At 57.5% G+C, this 24,214-nt stretch overlaps 1 protein-coding gene across 17 annotated transcripts in view; it reads right to left on the bottom strand.

The window, feature by feature from the left end:
• Nucleotides 1–23,378, bottom strand: part of PKNOX2 (PBX/knotted 1 homeobox 2) — an 80,633-nt gene extending 57,255 nt beyond the window's left edge. For 3 of the 17 annotated variants that reach the window (XM_064524388.1, XM_064524391.1, XM_064524383.1), the window contains exons 1-3: nucleotides 23,290–23,378; nucleotides 9,233–9,407; nucleotides 8,138–8,209 (exon numbers count right to left, since the gene is read on the bottom strand). The gene's annotated coding sequence lies outside the window, so the exon portion shown is untranslated. The other 14 variants (XM_064524386.1, XM_064524385.1, XM_064524396.1 and 11 more) reach the window with 10 other exon arrangements.
• Nucleotides 23,379–24,214: the final 836 nt, after the last annotated feature.

Here is a 24,214-nt window from a genome sequence, read left to right as displayed (position 1 = left end):
CCGAGCACAGAAATACGGAAAATCTTTCCTTCGCCGAAGAGCTGCTTTGCTTTTGCTGCCGTAACTTGAAAGCGATTTAAGCCGCGGGTGGTGGAAAAGCCCCTCTGTCTCCTGTTTAGGGCGGTATCCCGAAAAACCTGCATCACCGAGCGATGGTTTTATCATCGTTCGGATAAAGGCATGTCTCCGGCGATTTGCAAACAGCTTCGAGCCAAAGCAGCCCGGACTGTTTTGCAGCGAAAGGGCTCAGCGTTGCTTCGGCCAAACTGCTACGGCTGCGGCGAGCGACTGTGTTTTTCCGCTTGCTTTTTGGAGGATTTGCCCCTTCCCAAACCCATCGCCGGGCATTTCCAGCAGCTTCAAGGCACGTTGCAAAGTTTCGGCCAGGTCGAGCAAATCTGCGCTTCCTCCCCCAAAATAATGCCATTCTCCGTGGAGGAGGCGGCTCAAACGCGGGCAGGGGTTGAACCTAAAACAGCGGGAGCTACCCGCGTTCAAACAAACATCGTGGGGAAATCGAGGAGTTTGAACCCCCAAATATCTCCGCTACAACGGGATTTGCAGAGGGTCCGTCTCCTCCGGACTGAGGGATTTGCTCCAGGTCTTTCAGGGGATCCACTTCAATTGGATTTTTTTTTTAATTACTTTACCTCCTTGCATTTTTGAGAAGGAAAACAGGTGAAAGCTGGCACGGGCTGCCGCGGGAATAACCCACGTGGGATTTGTCTCTGAAGTCCCGCGGGATACATGACCCACGATATTTCCGCACTCGCAGCGGCGAAGAACAAAAGACAGCGGACTAAAAACAAAAGCGATCGTTAGCTGATGGCTTCATCTTGTGCAATTATTTTCTTTTCTTTCTTTTGGCTCTTAATCCCCCAAAACCTGCGCAAAACCGCCTTCATTGCTCTCACCGGCAAGGTGACCGCTCCGTCTCCTGCTTCCATTTAATCCCGGACGCTGTCACTCTTCCCAAGTGGTCAAATTCGGACGGTCTTTTTGCTGCTGGTACCCCTGAGACGGGGAAAAATTGAGGTCGGTGCCTTTATCGACCAGCCAACTATCTACGGCAGCACGCGACGGCATTTCCATGAGCACCCGGGCTGCGGCGACGCGCGGGGCTTCGGTGGCCGGAGCTATTTCGGTTTTCGTTTTAGCCGCGAGCTTCAGAGTTTCTTTCGCCGCGTTATCCGACTTCGAAAAGGGGAAAAAAAATAAAATGGGAAGAAATAGCCTGCAAAGGGCCGCGTGCAGCGTTAGGAGCTACCAGGCACGTCCGCATCCAGCTAAAATTAAGCAAAAAGCATATTTGGAACAAGAAATCCACATCATTACGGCGAAAAGGGGGTTTTTTCTTTAATCTGGTGTAACCAGCTTTCAGGAACGACGCTCTGAGTTATCAAGACGGAGTATTCCTCTAAGGAAAACCAGCGGAGAGGAGAGCCGATGCACGGCGGACTCATTTTAAGGACGGGATGGGATGTTATCGCCGGCTAAACGGGTTTCAGGATCGTTTTAACCAGGCTGCCGCGGCTACAAAAAAAGCGCAGCCGCCGAGACTGGCAAAGAGTCCCTATTCCCGCGTTTGGTGCTTATTTAAGCAATAATAAGATTTAAAACCAGGCTTTTACCCGTTTTTAGACGTCCACCAAGGCACTTGCAGTTTTGCCTGCCGACCGACTATTCCCGCTTCACCGGAATGAGCATCCGCTTAGCCGTTTCCCGCTGTTTCCGAGCCGATTTTTACGTCGCTTTGCAAAAGCCGCTTCGTTTTATCGGCTGCCGACGTCCGAGGATGCCGTTCGCTCGGGTCGAGAAACCACATCCGCGCGCTCGCGAACGAAGCGAACCGTGCCGAAAGCTTCGCCAGGCTCCCAACGGGGCCAAACAGCAAGGAAGGCCGCGGTGAAAAAAGAAGGGAAAAAAGAAATAAATAAAGAGTTTTAAGAATGCTGAAAGAACAGCGGATTGTCAGAAATAATCCCCGAAGACCCTCCAGCGTTTCGGCGAAAACCTTTGCGCTCCGGGCAGCTCCGCTCGCGTTGCGAGGGCAAATATTAGCGATTTTGTTGCTGTTGTGAAATCTCCTTAATGCATTTTGCATTCCCTTTTTTTTATTTTTTTGCAATTAAAGCCTCGGCTCCCGGAGTCGGGCGATGAGCCGAGCGACCTCTTTTTATCCCTACCGGTCTTGGGGCGCTGCTCGGTTTCCCGGCGTTTACGATTTCGTATCGCTCGGGGCCAGGCGAGAGCACGGAGATCATCGCGTCCGACCTTCTGGAAATCACAGTTCATTAAATCCCGCCCGGCATCCTGCGGGTCGAAGGATTTTTCTCCCTCCCCTCCGCCTCCCCTTTTCCACCCGCTCTTCGGCGCGATCCGATATCGAACCGTCGCCCCTGCGGAAAAGCCGCGCTCCTCTAAATCAAAATTAAGAGAAATAAATAAATACCTCGGCTTTGCTGAACGCGACAGAAAGCACCAAAACCTCCTTTTTTTTTTCCCTTCCCACCCCGACGCACGTCTTTTTGGCATCTTCGCCCAAAGCGGCCAAACCCGCCCCGGCGAAACCCGAGGATTTACCAACACGAAGCTCCGGCGTTAAACGTCCCTTAAATCACCGCGCGTGCACAAAAGCCTCTCCCGCCGGGGAAAGTTGTTCCCTATAAAATAAAAGAAGCTGCTTAAATGTCTCTTTTTTTTTGCAAGCCGGCCCCACCGAGCTGGAGCTGAGAATACATTAGCCTTTAATGAAGTGAAACCCTCATCTTGCCGGAGACACCTCATTTAGCGCAATTGTTTCAGAGCCATTACGGAAAGACAATTACAAGGAAGCGGCGAGAGTAATTGGAAATGCTGGCAGGAGTTGGGCGAAATGATAATAAATAAAAATATTCGCCCTAATAAGCTTCCAGGAGGGGGTGGGCTGAAGAAAATCAACATAATTAGAAGCGAACCCTCGGCAAGGAAAAGCAGACAGCAGGGCGGCAAGCGCTCGCCGCACGCGGGAAGAGCGGCGGGGAAAAAGCGGCGCCAACTCCGTTATTTACTCAATAAATCGGCGCAAAGCCGCGGCGATTCGGCGAGCGCGGGCTGAACCGCGAGGAAACCGGTTAGCGGCGCTGCGTCGGGTCCGGAAAGGCAGAATGCGATCGTTACGCGTTAAAATTGCGATTGCAAAAGGCAACCGTCGAAATTGCGACTGCAAAATGCAACCGTTGACATTGCAATTGCAAAATGCAACCGCTGCTCGTTGAAATTGCAGTTGCGAAACGCAATTGTTGAAATTGCAATTGCAAAACGCAACGGTTAAAACTGCGACTGCAAAATGCAACCGTCACGGCGATTCCCGAAGCGGCGTCCCCGCCATGCCACCCCCCCCCCCCCCGTTCTCCGCGCGCTTCCCGTGACTTTTTTTGAGGTTTGCCGCCTCGGAGGGAGCGTTTAGAGGCGCGCGCGGGCGGCCGGATCCTCACCTAACGCCTCCGGAGGAGGAGCGTCGCGCTCCGGCTTATCGGGTTATTAAATATCCCGCTGGGAACGGGGCGGGTTCGGAGGTCTTGGAGGGTGCTGAGGTCTCGGATAGGGAGCCCAGCGTGCACAGGTGCATGCACGGGTGCACGTATGGGTGCACGTGTGGGTGCACAGGTGTATGTATGCATGCACGGGTGCTTGTACAGCTGCATGCGTGGGTGCATGCACAGCTGCACCTATGGGTGCACAGGTGCACACACGGGTGTACATTCAGGTGCACAGGTGCACATATGGGTGCACATACGGGTGCAGGGGTGCATGCACGGGTGCACGCACAGGTACGCATATAGGTGCACAGGTCCGTGTACAGATGTATGTATAGGTGCAGGGGTGCACACATGGGTGCACGTACAGGTGCACGTATAGGTGCACAAACGGGTACACATATGGGTGCACGGGTGCACGCACAGATGTATGTATAGGTGCAGGGGTGCATGCACAGGTGTATGTACGGGTGCATGGGTGCACGCATGGGTGTACATATGGGTTGCATGGGTGCACGCATGGGTGCACGCGCGGGTGCATGTATAGGTGCACGATCGGATACACATATGGCTGCACGGGTCCATGCACAGATGAATGTATGGGTACAGGGGTGCACGTATAGGTGCATGAATGGGTGCACATACAGGTCCACGGGTCCATGCACAGATGTATGTATAGGTGCAGGGGTGAATGCACGGGTGTACGTATGGGTGCATGGGTGCACGCATGGGTGCACGCGCGGGTGCATGTATAGGTGCACGATCGGATACACGTATGGCTGCACGGGTCCATGCACAGATGAATGTATGGGTGCAGGGGTGCACGCACAGCTGTACATACGGGTGCACGGGTGCACGCATGGGTGTACATACAGGTGCACGGATGCACACATGGGTGCACGAACGGGTGCATGCACAGGTACACATACGGGTGCCGGGTCCACGCACAGATGTATGTATAGGTGCAGGGGTGCATGCATGGGTGTACGTACAGGTGCACGGATGCACACGTGGGTGTACATACAGGTGCACGGGTGCACGCACGTATGCACGTACAGGTGCACCTACAGGTGCACGTACAGGTGCACGGGTGCACGCACGTATGCACGTACAGGTGCACAGATGGGTGCACGTACAGGTGCAAGGGTGCACATACGGGTGCACGGGGTGCCCATATGGGTGCACACACAAGAGACGCACCAGGCATGAACCAGCAGCAAGGAGCAAGACGCAACCGGCAGAAGCAGCAGGGCAGCACATCGGGCGAGAGGACGAGTGAATTTTTACCCTTTTTTCAACTCGTTTCTCCCCCCTTTCGATAAATAAGAGGGAAAAAACCCCTAAAACTCCCTCCTTTATATAAAAACACACCCAAGCAACCCCCCCGCCGCCCCCAAACGCCCCCCAAGCTGCCCGCTTGCGGGGCCACCAGCTGAAATCTTGCAGAAAAACGCGTTTGCCCCGCCGGGGAGTTTGCATTGATCGACAGCTGTTGGAGGGAGACGCGTGATTTTTTTGGGGTGGGGAAACAACTTTTCGGAGGGTTTTGCATCAGAAAACGCTTTGCAAGGAGTTCGCATGCCTTGTCCGAAATGTTGCTGCTGCCTTGGGGAACGGGGTGTTTTTTGGTGCTTTGGGGGATAATTTGAGCCAGGCGCCGCACCGGAATAAATCACTGCTGCTCCACTCGGAGTTCGGGCTGTATCAAAAGATGCGCGGGAAAAGGCGGCGGGATAAACATACGGTTTAGTCCTCTTCGTCGGAGCAGCGGCCAAAGGCCCGGTTTTATCGGGTTGCCTCTCCGGGAAAGGATTTAGCCGAGCGACGGCGCAAGGTAACGAGCGGCGCTTAATTGGGTCACCGTTAGCATAACCGCAGCCAGCGCCAAGCGGTTTAACGGCGACCGACCGGGCGGCGGAGTCCGAGCTCGGAGGTTTTTCCCCGCGAGCCGTCGGAAGGGTTGGAGACGGATCGGAGCCGCTTTCCGGTATTTGGGATGGGGTATCGGTGCGCCGGAGGAGCGCGGGTTTAATAAAAGCAGCCGTTTGCTCGGGGGGCCTCTAACCTGCTTTAAGCCGGGGATCGCCGCGGCGGCTGGAAGTCTTCGGCCGGCCGCTCTCCGCTCGGAAATGCCTTTTTCCCGCGCCGGCTCTGCCCCTCTCCTACAGAGAAGGGAAAGCAAACGTATTAAAGGCGGTTTGTCATCTGCTACAGCTTGATTTCCGAGCTTGCTTTTGCACCCCACATCCTTTTTTTTATTTATTTTGAATTTTTTTTGGCCCTCGGATGGGATCCACACAGAAGCCAACGCACCGTGTGTCCCCGGGGCCGCTGGCGGCCACAAGCTCGATGGGCAAAACCAGGTTTTTGGAAGAAAAACAGCGTCGCCATGCTATCGGGCTGCTCACCGCCACGAAAACCAGGCCAAAAAGGGAAAAAATCGCCTTTTTGGGGGTTGCAAAAGCCAATTAAATCCAATCCCAGCGTTTGGCTAAAGAAATTCCCGTGTTTTCTCCGGTAGCAGAGCAGAAAGGTTTATTTTGCCGGCGGCGGCGAAGGATTCACAAACATTCCCCTACCCTGCAGGGAGAGTCACAGGGACCGAAAGGAGATTTAATTAGCAAAATCTCGTTAGGCAAACGAAATTATCCGTAAGACAATACTCCTCCGGACAGGGGGTATGATTAAACAAAGCCGTTAATTGAGAAAGTGGCTCCGACAGCTCACTGAATTCATCCGGCTCGGCGCCGGCTCCGCGTTACCTCTCCGGGGTCGAGCCGAGCACGTCGGGTGGGGTTTTTTTTAATTTTTTGGGGAGCATTTAAGGGAAAAATGCCACCAAGATTTGGAGAGGGCGCAACGCCGGGCTCGGGGCCTCTGGCAGCTCATCAGCGCGCTGGCCCTGCCACGCTTTCCCCGCGAGCGCCTTGATTGCATAACGGGCGATTTGCATAATGCAAATTGCAATCGACTCCTGCCCTTATTTTTTTTTTTTAATATATTTATTTATTTATTTATTTATTTTATTATTTATTTATTTTATTATTTATTCATTTATTTAAAGCCACGCTGCAAAACGCCGACGGCGACGAGGCGGATAAGGCAGAAGCGGCCGCGGCGAGGCCACCCCAAGCTAAGCGAGCAAAATGTTGAAATAAATATATACAGAATTATATCCAGCATTTTTATATATATATATGTATGTATATATACGGCACGGGTATATTCTTACCCAACCAGGTAAGAAAAGAGAGACGCGGCTTTGCTTTTAACCTTTCGCTTTATTAGCGTATTACGGGGTGACCTATAAAAGCGCCCGTTCCCGCCAGGAGCTTTGCGTTTTCCAGGAAGCACGCCGCGACGCGGGGTTTTTTTTTTAAATAAAAAAGGAAAGAAAAAGAAAAACTCGTAAAAATAGGTACCCTGCGCACGCTTTGGGTTTATATATAGCCAGGCGGCTCTCTCGGTTTTATTACGCTGGTGCGACGGTAACAGCCGGAGAGCTTGCACTTGCACCAGCCGCTTGCTCTTTTTTTGCTTTTGCTTTTTTTGCTTTCGTTTTTTGCTTTTGCTTTTTTTTGCTTTTTTTTACTTTTTTTTTGCTTTTTTTGCTTTTGCTTTTTTTCCGCTTTTACTTTTTTAGCTTTTGCTTTTTGCCTTTTGCTTTTTTCCACTTTTGCTCTTTTCGCTTTTGCTTTTTTCCACTTTTGCTTTTCCCGCTTTTGCCTTTTCCCGCTTTTGCTTTTTCCCGCTTTTGCTTTTTTCCGCTTTTGCTTTTTTGGCTTTCGCTTTCTTTCACTTCCGTTTTTTTCCGCTTTCGCTTTTATTTTGCTTTTGCTTCTTTCTGCTCTTGCCTTTATTTCGCTTTTGCCTTTATTTCGCTTTTGCCTTTACTTTGCTTTTGCCTTTACTTTGCTTTCGCTTTTTTCCGCTTTCGTTGTTTTCTTTCACTTTTTCACTTTCGCTTTTTTCCGCTTTCGCTTTTTTTTGCTTTTGCTTTTTAGCTTTTGCTTTTATTTCACTTTTGCTTTACTTCGCTTCTGCTTTATTTCACTTTTGCTTTTTGCTGCTTTTGCTTTTTTTTGCTTTTGCTTTTTTCTTTCATTTTTTTTGCTTTCACTTTTTTCTCGCCTCTGCTTTTTCTTTTTTTTGCTTTCGCCTTTGCTTTTCTTTCGCTTTTTTGCCTCCCTTTCCCTAGGAACGCGTGGGGGCAAGAGGAAACGCACGTCGCAAGCGCGGCCCGGCGAACGCAGAGAAACCACGCGGCCACCCAAGGCCCCTTTCGCCCCGAACAAGCCGTTCGTCCCCAGCAATGAAAAAAAAAGCAAAAAAAAGCAGTGGGTAATTAGGAAACCCCAATCGCGCTTGCTCCGATCTCCGGAGCGCCGAGGCTTGGGCACCGGCGGCGAAACTCCTTCCTCTTCCTCGCGCCAGAAGGCAAGAGAAGCAGATCGAGGCAAAACGTCCGCGGGGTTTGGACACGTCGGGGCGGCCGCGAACCTACCTGCGCGCTGCCGCTCGTCCGAACTGCTCTTTCCGCAAGGAAAATCCAAATCCCGTCTTTAACCCACGGCGGCGACGGAGGAGGAGGAGAGCAAACGCCAGGCGAAGTTACTTACGGTTCGGGCGCTTTCCGGCAGCTCCGCGCGGAGGGAAGGGAAGCCTCAGGATCCGACCCCAGGAGGTACCTGCTGACGTTAAAGAAACCTTTTAGGCGAAGAATTATTGCAAACCGAGTCGCGGCGAAGCGAAAAATCCAGACGCCGCTTTGGGACAAACCCCGCGGCCGAGGGAGGAGCGAGCTTCGAAACCCGGCTTCTCCGCTGTGTCTCGGAGGGAGAGGACCGGAGTGTTTCTCCCTCCTAAATCGGGAAGGCAGCCAGCTCCGGAGCCAGGGAAAACGGCCCGGATCGGACTTGGCTTCCCACGGGAAAACGAGCAGGGCTGGGATTACAGCGGTGAAAAGGTTACGGCAACAGGATTCGGCCGCGGCATCCAAAAGCAGCTCGCGACGTTCACCAGGGCTCCCGCAGCGCTTGCCGGCTCCCGGCGGCCAGAGCATCACCGGAAAAGCTCGGAATTATTTGCGATGTTCCCACTTTTCGGGCTCAATCCTCCGCCAGCTGCTTCCCAGCCGAGTTCGCTAGGAAGCTGGAGCAAAACCCGCTTAAGCGTTTGCAGCCTTAGTGCGGGAAAACAGTTTATTTTTTACGGTCCCGAAGCCGGAAAGTTGTGATTGCAGCGCGGAAGCCGCAGCCGAAGGTGGAAACCGCGGTTTTGCTCGACTCGGGCACGAAGCGAAGCGGATTTTGCCGGCGCCAGCTCCGTTTTCGACGCCGAGCGCCCAACGGGCACCAAACGCGGCCCGCGGTTTCGGGCCTTGGAAGAGCGAAGGGGAGCAAACGAGAGCAGCCGGGTTGGCAAACGCAACTCCCGCCGCTCCGCGGAGGTCGAACCGCGGAAGGACGAATCGCGCCGGGATTCGGCACCCGGCGGAGGGAGCGTTTCGCGCGGCGAGGGGGGAAAAAATAACCCCCCCGTTGCAGCCGACCGCTGCCGTAGGGAGGTGGGGGGGGGAAAAGCACGCCAACGGCATGGAGGGGGGCTCGGCGGCGGCCAACAGGTTGAACGGCACGCTCGGCAAGGAAAACAGCCGCGGGCGCAACCGTTTGCAGCTGATTTATGGGGAAATATAAAAGCAACATCATCCTAACCTCTGAGCATCGCACGCGGCGTGACTCGGGGAGGAGGCGGCGGCGGGGGGGGGACCGGGCTCTGCTCTGTATTTCGTCGAGCGCGGCGCGTGTCAAATGCCACCGGAGCCCCCCCGGGCTCCGCGGCGGAGGGAGAAAGCGAGCGGAAAGCGCTGATTTTCCTCTCCGGCTTCTCCTGCAAAAAGAGCTCGGATATAATTACGGGGCCGGAGTCGGGAAGCGAAACGGGGAGATCATCTGTCAGCGCGGGAGATGGACCATCTGTCAGCCGGGGCTTCCCGGGAGACGCGGCGCGCACGCACGCCGGCTCCGCCGCGCCGCCCCGGCTCCGCTCGGCTTTCCCCCCGGCAGCAGCTGCCGCCCGCGGGCCCCCGCTCCCCGAAACGTCCCACGGAGGGGGGTGAGGACCACCCGGAGCGGGGACGGGACCCCCAGGAACCCGCCAAGAGCGGCCGGGACCCGCCGACGGCTGCTGCCCTCCTTTTGGTGCCCCGCTAGGGTTTTTGCTCATTTTGGGGGGCCCTTACTGCTAATTTTCGGGTCCCTGCTAGGATCTTGGCTCATTTTTGGTGCCCCCATTGGGGTCTTTGCTCATTTTTGGTGCCCTCCTAAGGTCTCTGCTCATTTTCAGTGTCCTCCTAGGGTCTTTGCTCATTTTGGGGGGCCCTTACTGCTAATTTTCGGGTCCCTGCTAGGATCTTTGCTCATTTTTGGTGCCCCCATTGGGGTCTTTGCTCATTTTTGGTGCCCTCCTAAGGTCTCTGCTCATTTTCAGTGTCCTCCTAGGGTCTTTGCTCATTTTGGAGGGCCCTTACTGCTAATTTTGGGGTCCCTGCAAGGATCTTTGCTCATTTTTGGTGCCCCCTTTGGGGTCTTTGCTCGTTTTTGGAGCCCTCCTAAGGTCTTTGCTCATTTTCGGTGTCCTCCTGAGGTCTTTGCACACTTCGGGTGTCCTCCTAGGGTCTTTGCACACTTTGGGTGCTCCGTTAGGGTCTTTGCTATTCTCTGTTGCCCTGCTTAGTGCTAATTTTGGGGTCCCTGCTAGGATCTCTGCTCATTTTTGGTGCCCTCGTTGGGGTCTTTGCTCATTTTTGGTGCCCCCGTTGGAGTCTTTCTCATTTTCGGTGTCCTCCTGAGGTCTTTCAATGCTTTAGGCGCCCCATTAGGGTCTTTTCTATTTTCTGCTGCCCTGTTAGTGCTAATTTTGGGGTCCCTGCTAGGGTCTTTGCTCATTTTTGGTGCCCCCTTTGGGGTCTTTGCTCGTTTTTGGTGCCCTCCTAAGGTCTTTGCTCATTTTCGATGTCCTCCTGAGATCTTTGCACACTTTGGGTGCCCCATTAAGGTCTTTGCTATTTTCTGCTGCCCTGTTAGTGCTAATTTTGGGGTCCCTGCTAGGGTCTTTGCTCATTTTTCGTGCCCTGCTAGTGCTTGTTTTTGGTGCCTATCAGGGTTTTTGCTAATTTTTGGGGCCCTCCTAGGATCTTTGCTCATTTTGGGTGCCCTGCTAATGCTAATTTTGGGGTCCCTGCTAAGATCTTTGCTGATTTTTGGTGTCACCCTAGGCTCTTTGCTTATTTTTGGGTCCTTGCTAGCATCTTTCTTCAGTTTTGGTGCCCTTCTAGGGTCTTCGCTCATCTCTAGTGTCCTGCTAATGCCAATTTTTAGATCCCTGCTAGGATCTTTGCTCATATTCGGGGCCTTCCTAGGGTCTTTCCTCATTTTGGGTGCCCCGTTAGGGTCTTTGCCCATTTTGGGTGCCCAGCTAACACCGATTTTGGGGTCCCTACTAGGGTCTTAGCTCATTTTGGGTGCCCTCCTAAGGTCTTTGCTCATTTTGGGTGCCCTGCTCGTGCTAATTTTTGGCGCCTGCTGGAGTTTTTGCTAATTTTTGGTGCCCTCCTAGAACCTTCGCTTCTTTTTGCACCCTCCTAAGGTCTTTGCTCATTTTTGGGTGCCCTCCCAGTGCTAATTTTGGGGTCCCTCTAGGGTCTTTGCTCCTTTGGCTGCCCGGGCGGGCGGAAAGCAAGCAAGGACGCAGATCGAGGGCAGCACCCGTCATCGGCAGGCAATGAAGGCAGCGTTACGACGGCTACTTCTGCTCCCAGCGCGGTCCTAACATGGACCGCGGATGCGCGCCGTGCCGGGCAGGGGCTCAGCACCACTCGGGCCGCATCCACCCCTCCAGCCGCGGCATTTCGGGGACGCAGGAGGGTGTTTGCCCTCCCCTCCCCGCCGTCCCCCTTGCTCCCCCCACGGCTTTAACAGCTCCTATTTTGTTAATTGTACAAACCTAATGGGGGAACGCATTGGCAAAAAAGGGTAATGGCCATCAGGCCGGCAATAAAACAAAATTAATGGTCCATGGGCAGAAATCATGTCCACTTAATACCAGCTTGGAAACTCTAATAGAATAATGTAATACCAACGGGGCTTTTCTCTGTATGCAGATTGCTTACACCCCTGTTAATCACTCGCAAAGCAGGCCGCACGCTGCCCGAGCTCACACGACCCTCCGGGGAGCCCGGCGGGCCGGGAAGATTTTGCAAAAACGCTCATTTTCCAGCACGCATCCTGCCCCAACGCTCCCCACCGCGCGCTTTTGCTCGGAGTCGTCCCCGCCGAAAGAAACGGCTTGGCCGGGACTCGGGGCAGGCGAGCAAGCTGCAGGGAGAGCTTCGTTGATGAAACGTCGCCGATAACGCGTGGTTTTGCCCCAAAACGCGAGGTCGCATCCTCTAAAGGCGGCTCGGAGAGCTGGAACGACGGCGGCATCCCAGCTGCCCTCTGCGGGATGGGGCGTCCCGGGTCCCGGCTGCCCCTCGTACAAACGGGGACAGGGAAGAAATAAAAAGAGCGATGTGAAATCAAGGCGAAAGGGAGGGTTGCGGATGGGGAAGCGGCGGCTCCGAAACGGCAGCGTTGCTTCCCGCAAGGCGGCTTTGCCTTGGGGGAAAAAAATAAATAAATAAAAAGCTCGCACAACAGTTTCGGCCGGAGCGAAGCCGGCTAAAAGCCAGGAAATCCGGGATTCAAAGCGGAATAAAGATGCTCCGAGCCAGGGCGAAACGCCCCCGAGCGCCTTGAAACGGCTCCGACGCGGGATGCGACGTCGGAAAACCCGGGGCGCTGCCGAAGCCGCGGGAACTGAAGCCGCGGGAAAAGCCAGTGCAATGCACCAAACCCGACCTATTCGATGCTGATTTTACACGAAGGGGTAAATAATTCTCGCTTTTTAGACCCTTTAACGGCTCAAGCATCGTCCCCGGGGTGCTCCCGCGGGGATTTCATGCCCGGCGCCTTCTCTCCCGCCGGGAAAAGCCCATTCGTCCCGCCAAAAACCGCGGGAGCAAAAGCCTTTCGAGGCCACGGGGATTTATCGCACCCCGAAACGGGGATTTATCACGCCGGGGACCAAACCTGGGCGATGCCGCAGGATGCCGAAGGCAGCCGGGCGAAACGCCGCTCTCCCGCGGGTTTTCGGTGCCGATTTCCATCCGGCTCCCCTCCGTCGGGAAAACACCCACGGGATCGGCCGGGATACGTCACGGCTCCGTCCTCGCCGGCCGCGGCTCTCATCTCTGCGGCGGCCAGGCTATAAAGCGGCTATTTTGAGGCGGCCGGCGAGGTTTTTGGCGAGATAGTGTTTCACAAGCGCTTTCTGGCGGTTTCGGATGACGTGGCTCCGCTCCGCGCTTAAATTCATCCCGAAAATAAACGCTCCAACACCGCCGGCCCGTTTCAAACGCGGGAGAATTAATACAAGCGTTAAATATAATAACCCAGACACCGACAGCATTTCTATTGCCAATCCTTCTTCCCGCGTGGTATTTATAGGAGCGACAATAAAAGCCCTCCAACACCTGATATTTCATAAAACACTCGGAAATTCAGCTAATTCAATGACCGAAAGGGAACCGGGTGCAGGATGCGCGCAGCCCCGTATCACGCAGCAACAGATGCTTTTCCGCGGGTAAAGTCCGAGAAGGGAGTTTCAGTTTGGGATCCTGAGAGCGCTGCCGATTTCTGTGTTTTATCCTGATTTTGGAGGGTTTTCTTTACAGCATCCGCCGCGAGGTTTTCCCGAGAAACTCAGTTTTTCAGGGTTTTTTAGCGGAAGGTTTTTTATTCGCCCCGGGGAATGCGAAAAGCAAGGAGCGCGAAGGGGATCCTGCAGGTAGGATTATTCGAGACGCGTAACGCTCATAAATCTTTAAGCTCGCGTGCCGAACGAGGCCTCTTTTATCTTTTAAAAAAAATAAATGAAAAGCGTTAAAAAAGTAGCCGCATGGAAGAGGCAGAAAATTACCCGCGCGGCTCCGGCGCTGCGAGGTCCGGTGAGGGCGAAGCGGTTTTCCCTCTCCTTCCACGGGGATTTCGGGACGGCATCGAGTGGCTAAACGCGATGCCCAAGAGTACGGCTCCAAATCTGCTTTTGGCAAATATTTGAGGCTCGGCGTTTGCTCGTGGACGGGTCCGTTTTCCACGCAAAGTTGGGAGATGCCGCAACGCCGGGACGTTGGCTCAGCCCGCAGCCTCCTACCAAACTTTCCCCGGCGGCTTTAAGCGTGTTAAGAGGGGGGAAAAACCCTAAGTTATCCCAAAACCCGCCGCCATCTCCCTGCGGAGGAGGATGCAGGAGGCAGCCGAGCTCCCGGGCGTTTCGGCGCGGGTTTTTCGGCAATTTTTGGATGTGAGGAAGATCGTCGGAGGGATTTTCCAGGGGGGAAAAAAAGAAAAAGGGGGGGAAAAAAAGGGAAAAAAAGGGGGGAAAGGGCTGCACCAGCTTCCCGCGTCTCCGACGGGCGGCAGGCACCGAGCGTTTCGCGCCCTTTCCGAGAAAACGGCTCGCGGGGGGGGTTTTTTTGCAGATTTTTTTGCACCCGGGCGGGTTTTCCACCGGCGATCGGCCCCGGGCGCCGCGGCCCGGCGGCCCTTCCCGCCCGCCCCGAGAAAAAGCAGGTATTTATAGCCGGCGCTCTCATCCTCAGCCCCGGCGATTAATTAAATTAGCACAAAGAGGGGTCTGTTGAGCGCTCGCGGGCTCGCTAAGTCGGGCCGGCAAACAGGAAACAAAGGGTTTAATTCTGTCTGGCTTCATGAAGGGTGCTGTATGTCCCGGCCAGGTGCTGGAGCGGGGCCAGCGCTCCCCGGCGCGCGGGCAAAAGGCCCCTTCCCATCTCCGAAGGGCGTTTTGCAGCTCGCTTTCGGGGTTTTTCCCCTCTTTTTCCTTCCCCCGGTACTCACGCTCGAGGCGAAGGGCGACGCTTTGGGGCGTTTCACCTCTTTTTGGGGCGGCGGGATGCTCTTGCTGCCGTTCGGGGGGTTTTTTCCCCCCAAATCCGCCGTGAATTCGGCGCTTGCTGAAGGTTTCGCGGCGGAATTGGAAAGCGGGGAGGGGAGCCCCCCAAAAAAATGATAATAACGATTAAAAAGCATTCCCCTCATCGCTTCCCCGGCAGGGTTTCGCCCGCCCGAGCTGAGCCCGCCCAACTCGGGACGCGGCGCCTGGGCCCGGAGCCGCTCCGAGGGGGCGACCAATTCCGCGCGGGAAAAAACAAGGGAAAGCTCCCGCGGCCCGGAGCCGATTTCCCCGGGAAAGAAGGGCCGGCGATGTCCCTGGCCGCGGAGCCCGTGGCGGCCGCGGGGAGACAACAAGCTGCCTACCTTGAGATAACCTTGGCCCCTTTCCAGGTGCGAAACGGCTTTATTTGGGGGGGGTCTCGGCACGCGTGTTTGCGCCCCGCTGCTCCGTCCGAGCTGCTCCGCACGCTGGGTTTTAAAAGCAGAGGAAGAAGCAGGGGGGGAAAAAAGGGGGGGAAAAAAAAAGCAGGGGGGAAATCGGTGTTGTTGCTGCCTGGGAAGACGCGCGGGATGCAGCCGGGGAGGATAAAGAGGAGCGATTTAGCGCGGCGCGCTGGATGTCTTTAAAATGGAAAAGGTTAGGTGAAATAGGAGCGGAGGCTTCCCGACGGCGGGAACGCCGCCAGTCGGTCCCCGCGGCGAAGCCGAGCGGCTGCGCCCGGCGGAAAGGCCGGCCGGGGCCGTTAACGCCCCTTTCCCGGCCCGGATTCGGGAGGTCGGATCGCGTTTACACCGCCAAAACCCCAAAGCGACCGGTTTCGGCCCCGTTTCCGCCCCGAAAGCCGGGGGAGCGGCGTTAAAACGGCGCGTGCCTCCCCGGAGCCGGGCGGCGGGGAGAGCCACGCCGGGGCCCGGCTGCAATCGCTGATAGAAGTTTTAATTATTAGCTCATTAAGAGAGCGGCAATTATCAGATTAACCTTTATCCGCCGCAGAATTGCTCCTTCGAGGTGGGGGGGGAGGCGGTCGCGGGTGCCCGGGCGAAGGGTTTCCGAGCTCCTACAAATCCAAAGTTGGGGGAAAGTCGGGCGCCGCGGGAACCGGACACGCACGCGTCTCCCCGGGAAAAAAAAATAAAGGAGAGGTGAAAAGAAAAAGGGAAAAAAGTCCGTTCTTTAAGCATTATTTACTTACGGGTGCAAATCAAGGCGTTGCCAGCCTGGGCTTTCCCGCAGCCTCCCGATCCCGGCGTTATCCGTCGGATTTAGACGGCAGCGGCGCCGCTCGGATGGCGGGGAGAAGAGGGACCCGCGGGGCTCGGAGCGGCAGACGTCCCAGCCCATCGTTCAAGCCCGACGCCGAGCGCCGCGGCGGAAAAGCGAGATTTCCCGAGCAAATCTGCGCCAGATTAATTCAATTAAGCCCCGCGCCCAGAAATCCGTCTCTTAATCCCGGTTATTTTACCCATCCTATTACGCGACGACAGCTCCGATCCTTGCAGGGAAATAACCCACCAATACCGTTTATTAAGTTTGTTCTGTGCTGTCAAGCTGACAAAGTGCTCCAATTTACGGAGCGTTTGCTTAGAGCCAAACAGCTTTTGCATCCACTTTCTGTGCTAAATATTTGCCAAAAGTACCGTTTTCATCCGGCGAGCAACTTCAAAACGCGTTTTTAAGGCTATTTTTAAGTGTTTAAGCGCTCGCCAAGACAAAGGGAATGCCTCGGCGCGTAAACGCAGCTCGCCAAGAGCCGACCGCTCCGCCGACGAAATGCCCCGCTTCATTTTTTACGCCGCTAAATTAATTGCCGCCGTTCGATACGTTGGATCTGTCACGGAGATATAAGGAAAGCAATTTCTGCACGAATGCATTAAAGACCTTTCCGGACACTCGGCACAAATGGGATCTCCCCGGGATCGGGATGCAATTTTTTTTTTTTTTCCCAAGGAAAGTTTATGCACGCAGGATCCGGATTCTGGGTTTGCAGGGGATTTCGGGGGGGGGGTTTTTTTGCTCTTTATCCGAAGTGAGGCAAAATCCCAGGAAACCCCAGCGGATCGGCACCCTCGGCCCCACAACACCCCCCCGGCGGATCCCGGCGGATCCCGGGGGCTCCGGCATCCCCGCGCGGACCCCGGGAACAGCCGGCCGAACGGAGAAACAGCTTGAAACAGTAAAAAACCCATCAACTTCCCCGCAGAAAAAGACGCGAGGCGACTTCCCGAGAGTTTTATACGGCACATAAATTAGGACAGTCCGTTTGCAGTCGCGCAGGCTGAGGTGGCTCGGCTTCCCCTTTCAAATTTATTGCTCGCGAGCATTAAAAATGTCTAAAACGGTTTACATACCCCATCACAGTGGGAATTTGCTCGGGGATAAGGGAGCTTGTAATTGCTATTCTAAAACTAGCCTTATAAGCTCGAAGTAGTGTTTAAAAAAACATTTTAAGGGCTTTACAAAGCTATAAAGCGCCTTTCCGACAAACCTGGAAGGGATATATCTAAAAAGACCGGTCCTGCCTCCGAAAAATAGGAGGCGAGGAATCGTGCGCAGCCGATCAGATAATAACGACGTTCTCGGGGAGGAAACCACCGAAATGAGATGTTCCTTTTTCGAAGGGATTAAAGGGAGGATTTGGGAAAGTTGCGATTTGCTGCTTGATTCACAGAGCTACTTAGCCCGGGACTAGAGCTGCAACGGCCGCGCAACCGGGTCCCTCGGCGGCGGGGAAAAGCTTGGAAGCGGCGCCCGGGAAAGCAGAATTTCATCCCAACGTTGGCCTGATCCAGCAGAAACGGAGCAAGAGAAGAACCGCTGCTCCCACGGAAGAAATCAGCTGCGAGTCGGATGCCGTCCGGGCGATTTTCTCGGCGTTACCCTGCCGAGGTCTCGTCTCCGCGTCCTGCTCCGCGTCGACGCCGAGCTCAATCCTCCCCGCCGCGCGCAGGTTTTATTACCTGGGATGCTGGGAAGCAGCGGGACAACGGGATCCAAAGGGGGAAACGGCACTTTTGCTACCAGGGAAAAAAGGTTTGAGCTTTATAACTACATTCAAAGCGTTAATTTTAGCGCGACAGCAGCATCTCTTAGGTTAACGCAGCCCCCGCTAGTGCGGGAAGCGATTACGGGGCAGCTCCCCGGCTTTGGGGGATGCGATTTTAACGGTCCAAATCCCGGCTGGAAACACGTTCTGGAAAAAGCGCACGACCGATGCAAAGTGACACATTCGCCACTCAAAAGGGCTGAAAATAAGGCCGAGATTTGGGGCTATCGCGGCGATTAACCCCAAACCCGCCGATCGCGCCATTAGCGTTTTCCGATCGGCTTTAGCAGCCCGAGCCAGGGCACAAAGCGAGACGTTGTAGCCGGGGAAAAGGGCGAACGGAGCCGGCGCTGGCTGCAAAATGTGGTTTCAGTTATAACTATTTTCATAGTTTTCGCGACACCTTATTAAAGTTGAAAGCTACACATATAACGTTACTGGTGGCACTTTCCTACGCCGCCGAAGCGGCATTTCACCGCGCGAAGGCGATGCGGTCGGGCGTTTTCGCTCTGCCCTTTCGCGGAGGCTGCAGCCAGGGAAAAACCTCTTTCTTCGGAGCGGAAAAGAGGCGCTTCGGCTTTCGGCCGGCGTCGCAAAGCATCTCTCCGCCGCATTTCTACGCCGTCGCGGTGTGGATTCGCGGGGCTGCTGCGTTGCATCGCCTACCTGAAACGCGGGTTTGGTATTTCCCTTCCGGGCCATCCGGCAGGTTCAAAGCGAACGGGAGCCGCCGGCTCGTCCCGTAACGCGTAGGAAATCCCCGCGGCGAGACGCTGCGGATGCTAAAAGACGGATTCAAGGAAAGACCGGAAAAGAAACCTCTCGAGGGTCACCGAAACCGTTTCCAGCTCAGGAAGCCCCCCCCCGGCTGCCTCTTGCCGGAGGTTAAGGGAATAAGCCGAGAAATAGGAAAAACGCTCATCCTTTTTGCATTCCCTTCTCCCATCAATCACTTTTGGGATCTCCCCGCTCATTGCACCACTCGCATGATTTCCAGGGACGGCCAATGCTCGTTTTCCAAGCGGCAACACCGCCGGCCAACCCCGCTCCTAATTTCGCTCCGCTCTCCGCGGCGTTATCGGGGAAGGATCCCGAGCGGCCGGCCTCCCCCCCGCCCCGGCTCGCTCCTCCGGCGTCAGCAGCTGCTCGGAGTTGGGCGCATCTGCGTCTCGTTAGCCGCAACGAGCATCGCGCGACCAAAAAGGCACCGTTCGGCTTCGCGCGGCCTCTTAAAAAAAAAAATAATCACGCTGATATGCTCTCCAGCAGCGCCTCATCCTGCAAATATTCAGCAAACGCCGATTTAAGTTTTGCAAACGCCGATTGAAGTTGAGCATCCGCCGCGCGACGCTACCAAGCGCTTGTTTTCACCCGCCGCCCTCCTCCCCGGCTCCTCTTGGCCGAAGCGGCCGAGAGGGAACACAAAAAGATGTAATCAGCCCGACGGAGCCGAGGCCAACTTCTCCTCTTATTTACACAGCTGCAAACCGGCGTTCGGGCCCGGCCGAGTCGGACTCGCTCCAGATTTGCAGCTGCGCAGAGGGGGGACGGCGGCTCGGCCGAGGGCCCCGGGCAAGCGAGCGCTGCCCCGAGGGGGAATTACCTGGAAAAGGGGTTCGATGGAGACGACGATGCTCCGGCTCCGTGGATCCTCGCGCTCTCCGAAACGGGGGGGAAACAGCTCTCGACTTGCTCGCGGATGACTCAGTCCTGCCTCCGACCGGGGACGAGACTCCCAGTCGTTCCCAGGGGCCCGTTATCGCTTTCCCTCCGTCCTGTTATTCCGAGCTGGAATCGTAACGGCCTAACGACGCCGCGAAATAATTTTTTTGCTAATTAGGGGGCATCCATTCTTCACGGGATCGCGTTCACGATGCTCGTTGGGGGGAGAAATCGGCTCTGCGCGTGCCGAGAGCCCGTTCGGGCCGCCGCGAAAGCTTCCCGCGATCGACCTAACCATCGTTACGACCCTCGGCACGGCGAAAGCTGCCTGCAAGATTATTTTAGGACCGGGTTATTCGGCGGCGCGTGCGAAACTCACTTCAGCCTAACCCCAATTAAAAACACATCCGATTTCGGCGCGGGTTAAAATTCGGCAGGGGCAAAAATACTGCGTCGCGACCTTCCCACCTCCTCTATCCAAGACCAAATCCGCTCGGGATCCCGCAAGGCTCAGCCCCGACGCCCGGCACGCCGGGGACGCATCCCAAACGCCGTCCGCCTCTCGTGTTTTCCCAAAGCGGCTCCCGGGGTCGCCGCGACCGGCTTCACCCGGGCTGCAAAATTTGCAAGGATTAAACGGACCCCGCCGGCAAAAAAGCGGCGCTTCCCATCGCCAGCGAGGCCAGCAACGTTCGGACGGGCCTCCTAAGCGGAGGGATCGACGGCTAATCCAGCTCGGCCGCCGGGGCGCGGGGCATCAAGGGGATGCAGGAGCTGGTTTCGGATCATTTATCCCCGCCGGCAGCTCTCCGTATAAAGCAATTCCCTAAATTTGGTCCGCAGGATGAACGGCAACTGGATTAGGCCAGAGGGGCCGTTTCGAGTAGCTCGGTTATCCCCCATCGACTTAAACACCCCCGACGTCTCCTCCAAACTTCAGGCAACGCATTTCAGTGTTTTCCTCTCGTCTTTTTGCAAGGAAAAACGCGTCGGTGAGGCTTTTCCATCGGGAGCCAGGAGAAAGGAAGCTCGGTCGAGAGAAACCTTCCGCTTGAAACATCAAACGAGCGTTTCCCATCGTAGCGGAGTCTTGGCAGCGCCGGTTTAAGACTGATATGTTTGTTATAACGCTGATATATTTGTCGTAGGCTCCCAGGCTGGTTTTGGCGTAGCCGCCGGCTCCGAGAAGGACGATGCCACCGCCGGGAGTCACCTCGGCCTCTCCGTAAAAACCTTCTGCAGCAGAAGCAGCTTTCGGAAACGCAGGAGAAAGAGGAAAATAACGGGGCGAGAAAAGCAGGGTCCCGGCTCAGCGCGGTAGGTTTCCGCCCAAATTCCCAGCGTTTTCCCCAGCGGAGACGTAAGCGGAGGGAAAAGGAGCGGATCCCGCGGTGGTTAACAGGGATTAAACATCCATGCAGGTATCGCAGCGGGTCCATCCACGGGGAGCATCCGCCGCCTGCGTTTCCCGAGCAAAGCAAAGGAGGCTTTTTCCCGGAGCGGGGAATCGCACCGCGGTCCGACGTCACGTTTCCCGACGTTTCCGCCAGAAAAGACGGAGCCGCTTCCCCGCGCGGAGCGACGAGCCGACCGGCTGCTCCTCCAAACCTGCCCGGGATGAAAGGCAAACCCGAGGGAAGCATCGAGCCATCGGGAAGTTCGCCGGGAAGGCGGAAAAACCACAAAACTGGGACGTCCGGCCAACGCTACGGGTTCAAAATTCGGAGACGCGAAGCATAGAGGCGTTTTTTCCCCCGGGAAATGTCTTACCTCCCCACCGGGCGCGGAGAGCCCCGTTTCGGAGGCCGGAGCATCCGGCACGTCGCGGCGGTCGGGTCCAGGACGGGCCTCGGGCGAAGGCGGCTCCGAGCGAGCCCACCGCTGCGGCGCTTCGAATTAATCTCACTCGTAATTAGACTCGATCAATTAACTTTTGCCCCTAATAAAGGAAATCTCGGCACGGGGAGTTAAATAACCGGGGGGGGGGGAGGGGGGGAGAAGAGGAGGAAGCAGGGCGCCGCTTGCGAACGGGCCGTTTTTTAACTCTTGAAATGCAAACAAAATAATAATAATAACGATAATTTTTTTTCCCAAAGCCCAAAAGCGCCCGTTCCGCCCTCATTCCTGTCTCCCCCCCCCCCCCCTTCCCTCCTTCCCCGGCCCGGCAGACAGCTGCCCCCGCGTTCCAGCCAAAAATAATACCGGCCCGGAGCTGTTCGCAGGAGACTTAATCTAATCTCCGCGGCTTCAGTTTGCAAATGCCCGGCTCGGCGGCGGGTTTCTCGTTACACGGAGGGCCGCGTTTTTTCGCGAGACGGGTCCCGCGGAGGAGCCGCGGGCGTCCGGGGAAACGGCGGAGGGCTGCTCCCCGCCGCAGCCCCCGAAACAAAGAGGCGCCCGCCGGCGCCGGCGCAAACTTCGCGGGCGGCCGGCTGCAAGAAAGTCGGCGCGGGATCTCCCGCGGATGCAAAGGCGGAGAGAAAAGGGGCACTAAAACGGCAAAACCCAGCGGTGCCCCCAAAATAAAGCTGCCGAATTGTTCGGGTTTCCCCCTCGCCGTGCTCACGCAACCCCCCCCCCCCGGCGTAGGAAAGCTTGCACGTAGGCCCGCCGGCATCCCGCCGCGGCGGAAACGGGGGCAAACGGCGGCGTTTCGGCTCCCGAGGCCCCGGCGGCGGTTTCGGCGCTCGACGCCAAGGCCCGGCGCCCGCCCCGAGGCCGAAGGCGCCTCGCGAAGGTTTTGCACGGCTGGGGCGACTCCGTGCCCGCAAAATGCAACCAGCTGCAGGGAACCGCGACGGTGCGAGCGCGTTGCAACCGGCCGGAGAGCGCGGCAGCCGCCCGGAGAGGCTCGCGAGCGGTCAGAGGGCATCGCGACAGCCGCAGCGTGCTGCAACCCGGCCGGAGAGCGTTGCAACCGGCTGGAGGGCAGCGTGACCAGCTGGAGGGCGTTGCAGCCGGCCGGCGGGCACTGCAACCCGCTGGAAAGCATTGCAACGAGCTGGCGGGCATCGCAACCGGCTGGGGAGGATTGCAACCGGCTGGAAAGCGTTGCAACCGTCTGGAAAGCGTTGCAACCGGCCGGAGGGCATTGCAACGCGCTGCAAAGCGTTGCAATGGGCCAGAGGGCACTGTAACTCGCTGGAAAGCGTTGCAACGGGCTGGCGGGCATCGCAACCGGCTGGAGAGGATTGCAACCGGCTGGAAAGCGTTGCAACCGGCTGGAAGGCACTGCAACCCGCTGGAGAACATTGCAATGGGCCGGCAGGCACTGCAACCGGCCAGAGAGGATTGCAACCGGCCAGAGAGGATTGCAACCCGCTGGAAACCGTTGCAACCGGCCGGAGGGCACTGCAACCGGCCAGAGAGCACTGCAACCGGCTGCAAAGCGTTGCAACCGGCTGGAGAGGATCACAACCGGCCAGAGGGCATTGCGATCTGCTGGAAAGCGTTGCAACCGGCCGGCGGGCATTGCAACGGGCCGGCAGGCACTGCAACCAGCCGGAGAGGATTGCAAGCGGCCGGAGGGCACTGCCAACCGGCTGGAAAGCGTTGCAACCGGCCAGAGGGCATTGCAACCGGCTGGAAAGCGTTGCAAGCGGCCAGAGGGCATTGCAACGGGCCGGCGGGCATTGCAACCGCCTGCAAAGCGTTGCAAGCGGCTGCAAAGCGTTGCAAGCGGCTGCAAAGCGTTGCAACGGGTCGCCGGGCACTGCGAGCGGGTGCAAGGCAGGCGCGTGCCCCCCGCTGCCCGTTCGGCTCCGCGCCCCCCCTCTCACCCCCCCCCCCCCCCGCCGCGCCGCGCGGCCGCCATGCCCCGCCGCCGCAGCCCGCGCACCGGGAGCCGCGGGGGGGGGGGGGGGGGCGGCGGCGGCGCTGCGGAACGGCAAGTTACTTCCCGCACCGGGGAATGAGGGGATGGGGGGGGCGGGGGGGGGGGTTACCCGCCGCCGCCGCCGCCGCCGCACGTGCCCCGGCGGCCGGGCCGCTTTGTCCGCGGCGCGGCTCCGCCCGCCCCCGCGCGGCGCCCCGCCGTGAGTGACAGCCTACCTGCCGCCAATCCCCGCCGCACCGCACCGGCCTCGCGCCGCCGCCGCTGCCGCCGCCGCCGCCGCGCGTCCCGGCCCGGCCCCGCCGCGCCGCCCCCCCGCCCCGCCCCGCCCCGCCCCGCCCCCCCCGCTGCGCGCCCCGCCCCCCCCCCCCCGCCCGGCCCGCCGCGCCGCCGCCGCCGCCGCCGCCGCCGCGCGCCCCCTGCCGGCGCCCGCCGCCGCGCGCCCAACGGCCGCCCCTCCCCTCCCCCAAGCCCCTCCCGCGGCGGAGCCCGCAGCGCCCCCCCCCCCCCCGTGCCGCCTCACACCGGGTGCGGGCTGCCGCCCTCCCAGGCAGCCTCCAGCCCCCCCCCCAAACCGCCCCGCGCAGCCTTCGACACCCCCTCCCCCAAATCAGGTGGTTTCAGAGCCCCCCCAACACCCCCAGGCAGCCTCCAGACCCCCCCGAGGCGCCACTCGCCCCCCAACACCTCCCTGAGGCGCCGTTTGCCCCCCCAACACCCCCCTGAGGCGCCACTCGCCCCCCCCAACACCCCCCTGAGGCGCCACTCAGCCCCCCAACACCTCCCTGAGGTGCCATTCGCCCCCCCAACACCCCCTCAGGCATCATTTGCCCCCCCAACACCTCCCTGAGGCGCCACTCACCCCCCCCCGACACCCCCTGAGGTGCCATTCACCCCCCAACAACACCCTGAGGCGCCATTTGCCCCCCAACACCCCCCTGAGGTGCCATTTGCCCCCCCAACACCTCTCTGAGGTATAATTTGCCCCCCCAACACCCCCCTGAGGTGCCATTTGCCCCCCCGACACCCCCTGAGGTGCCATTCGCCCCCCAACAACACCCTGAGGTGCCATTTGCCCCCAACACCTCCCCAAAGCACCATTTGCCCCCCAACACCCCCTGAGGTGCCATTCGCCCCCCCCCA

Source organism: Dromaius novaehollandiae, chromosome 21 (assembly GCF_036370855.1).
Source record: "Dromaius novaehollandiae isolate bDroNov1 chromosome 21, bDroNov1.hap1, whole genome shotgun sequence".
Classification (NCBI taxonomy): domain Eukaryota; kingdom Metazoa; phylum Chordata; class Aves; order Casuariiformes; family Dromaiidae; genus Dromaius; species Dromaius novaehollandiae.
This window is presented reverse-complemented; position numbering and strand designations above follow the sequence as displayed.